The following is a 3,928-nucleotide window of genomic DNA, read 5'->3' as shown; positions in this document are numbered from 1 at the left end:
CCCCGGCGGCGCGGCGCGGCGCGGCCCGGCCCGACCCGGCCCGGCCCTCGGCCCTCGGCCCTCGGCCCTTACCTCAGCGCCGCGGCGGGCCGCGCCGGTTGCTAGGCAGCAGGGCAGCCCTGCTGGGCCGCACCACTCGCGGCTGGCGGGGGGGGGGGGGGGGTCCTGAGGCGACCCGCGGCGCTCGGAGGCGCCGATTCGGGGCGCGCGGGGAGGGGGGGATCCCGTCAGCTGCAGTTCAGCTGGCTTTGACGGCAAAAGTGCAAAAAAGAAAAAAAAACCCACACTTTTCCTTTTTTTTTTTTTTTTCCCCCCTAGTAAGCGTCGTTTTCAGGATCCACAGTTTGGCCGCAGACACGGCAGAGGTGGTTTTTTCTTTCAAAACACTCGTCTGTTAACACATAAATTGTTCTTCCTTGGTAAGGCTCAAATAAAAGTTCTTTTCTGAGGTGAGGCGGCGCGGAGCCAGCCGGGACCGCGCAGTGTCCATCGGGGCCTGGATTGGCTTAAAACAGACTTTGAAAGTTTTATTACAGTATTTTAAAAAAAGACCATCTCTTTTTTCCACTACCTGTATATTCTCACTTTTCAGTATTAAAGAGCAGTCCCTTGAAACATAATCCTGAAAACGTTTTTCACTGTATTGCTCTTACCACCCATAAATTATTTTACTTTTACCTGCATGTGTACAGGGGAAAAGGGAAAGGAAAGCAGAATTTTCTTCTTTTTTTTTTCCTTCAGGCAGGTGATCTGGACAGATTGACGAGGCTGAGAAATGCTGGATTAAACACAGCAGTGTTGCTGGCTTGAGTAGACACAACCTCTTTTGCTGAAGACACCCTAGCATCCCTTAAAAGTGTTGTCCCAAACCTGTAAGCCCTCCAGACTCCCAACAGAGTCGGTGGAGGAGCCAAAGAGAAAGATGAACACCAAAGAAATCTGCACTGATATCCTGCATTAGGTAACATCAAAAATACATTTGAGAGTATTGGCTGCCCCGGCTCCTTCTGCCATGGGTGCGTTATGTTTGTTTAGTGTGTTTGGGACAAACTGTGTTCATAGCCCTGCTTTTTCATGAGTCTTAAATATAGGTTTAATATAGAAAGCCAGAAATATTTCCAAAACTTTTTTTTTTCTTACATACTTGAAGAATTAAAGTTCTTCTCTTTCAGCTTTTCTAACATAGAGGTAATATGTGACCAAAAGTAGTGCAACGCTCAGCTTGAATGAAAAAGGAAGAACTTTGGATCATAAAATTCAGCCCCCAGAACGTAGTTCCCATACTTAGTAAAATGTAATTGCTGTTGATTAGGAAAGAATGACGCCTACACCGTTGATGAGGCTGGGGAGAGATGCCCAGCGGTGACTGCATTTAAGCTGGGTTTGGAGACAGTTCAGGATCAGCTTCTACACCAGCTTCGTGTGAACTCCAGCAGCTCACTGCCCCACCATTTCACAGCATGTTTTCTCTCGGAGCTGGTCCTCACCTCACCTCTGTACGTGCCCCAGCGTGCTACATCACTCTGAAGGCGCGCAACCCCTCGGAGGGGTATCTAAAACACCTCCTGCCTGCCAAACCTCCTGTCTCAGCCTCCCTTTTCTGGGTGCATGCACCTCTTTCTCGTAGCTTCATGTGCGCAGCTATCTGCCTTCGGTGGGGCTTCGACCGTTTCAAACATCAGGGGAGAAAGCAAGCTAGTGCTTTTCCAAACTGTCCATTCACCTCAGCTGAGTAAACAGACCAAGTTTATTCTCCACCTGACAAGCTGGGGAGGTGGTTGAAATTCTTTTCTCTTGCAGAATGGATCTGCTGGAGAGACTTGCAGGGGGCTAGGCTGCCCGAATCGGCTCCCCAGGGCAAGGGGAGATGTCTCTGCAAAGTACTAAGTTTTTTGCGTGGCACAGTTTGGCACTGAAAATAGACTTGCCAGCTCCAGACCTTAATCACAGTCTCCCACAGTGAACTTGTTAAGGTCTATGGGTTTGCTGGGTTTTTGTTCCTATTTCCAAGAAAAAGGCCGTGGGAACATAGTACAGCAAATAGCGTGTTAACATATTTCTCCTCCCACAGAAACACAATTCACATGTACCTCTGTCTGTTTGGACAGTGATAGTTGAGTGTAAACCAGAATCCATCTCCACTTCCACATCAAAGGAGCTAAATATGAGGCACCTCTGGAAAAGCACTCTGTGAGGTTTCCTGAGAGGTAGCAAATCAGTGGAAAAGGTTGGTGAAAAGAGGGGATTATCACCCAACAAATCTGCAGATTTCCTTGGGAAGGCTAGTATAAATAAAGATTGTGAACTAGGATTTAAATAGGTGATTCTCACCTCAGTTTTATCTCTATATTCAAAATATTAGATGAAAAATGCATGGCCTGATTGTCAAGCTGCAATAGAGGCATCACAAACAATTTAATTATCTAGCAAAGGAGGGAGAAAAATGAATTATTAGACTGAAGCACTAATGGAAATTTTAACTACTAATAAATAAATATTTAACATCAAAGTTGGTTAGTGTTTGATAAGTAAACAATCCTACAATCAGAGTAATACAAAGCAAAGTAATTTCTTTTATTTACTCCTAAAGTTACAATTAAATGTCTTTCAAGATTTCATGAACAAATTCTGATGTTTCATTTTTGGTTTAGATTACAGACTTGAAAGAAATTCCAGCTGTTACCAATTTCAAATGGATATACTGAATAAGAATAAAGGTAGACGCACACAGCCACGTGCAATGCTACACTGTTTAATTAAACAAACACCTCATTTCAGGATATGTGAATTCTCCGTAATAATTCTCTGTAGTCTGCTGCTGCTCTTAGGTTTCCCAGCCTGTGCTGTCTGCTCCGCTGCAATGACAGCTGCTGCCCTGCTAGTCAAGCAATGCTTTGCATAGGTGAGAATTTTCCAGGTTTTATTTTGCATTCAGCTTCTTTCAAATGCTCGGCCTATGCATGAATATAATGGGACGGTCACAAAATATTGGGCTTTTCATTCACACCATTGGTGTTTAAATCCAAGATCATCGCTGCGAAACTCCATTGCCTATTTCAGAAAATGCCCCACATTCAGAAGTACGTTCAGGAGCAAAGCTCCCTCGATTACACAAACGCAAGCAAGAGCGGTGACTTTTGGGGAAGCTGTTACAATATGAATGGAATAATAAAATATTCCTTCAGCCAAAGGAAGAGAGAGAATGACTTGGCGCCCCACTGAGATGACGCAGCAGTGCCAGTGTGGTTTCTTCAGACGACTGTGATGACATTGTCTGGCTGCCTCTCAGACCCCCTTTTAACAATCTGTTTAACCCTTTGACCAATTTCAGCCAAACTCTGTGGGAAAGCAGAGCTCTTCAAGAAATGAAAGTTACTGCAAGCTTAGTGTGGACGGGGGCAAGGAAGACTGCATCATTTGCCCTCTGCAAGGGAAACGATGCTGTGTGAGCCTGGCAGCTGGGCAGTCAGCACATGCAAACCGGGCGGCTGGGCAGGACAGACGTAGCATGGAGGCAGAGCAAATACCGCTGCTTGCCTGACTCCTGCTCTGGGGAGAGATGAGGGTGGCGTGTGGGGAAACGGAGAGCATTGCAATTCAACGGTCCTAAGAAGCACATACAGAGCTGAGCTGGAGTTACCGTGGTCAGAGTGGGCATGGGAAAGGGCAGCACTCGCTAGGAAACCTGGATTCCTTCATTGTGCTGCTCAGCAGATGACTTGCTTAATCCAATGGCTGGATTTTCAGCGCACGGGTAATGAGCAATATGTTTTATGGCCGTAGTCATTGAATTTACTGGTAGATCTGGAGCACACCTGCATTCTAGGCAGTGCCTCATCATATTGGACCTGTCTGGGGTGATGGGTGGTGGTAAATTGGAATAGGCGGTAAAAGATGTTTCGAGACAAACTGAGGACTGCAGTGCTTT

This window comes from Haliaeetus albicilla, chromosome 4, assembly GCF_947461875.1.
Source record: "Haliaeetus albicilla chromosome 4, bHalAlb1.1, whole genome shotgun sequence".
NCBI classification, from domain to species: domain Eukaryota; kingdom Metazoa; phylum Chordata; class Aves; order Accipitriformes; family Accipitridae; genus Haliaeetus; species Haliaeetus albicilla.
The sequence above is the reverse complement of the archived record's forward strand: the minus strand, read 5'-3'. Positions refer to the sequence as shown.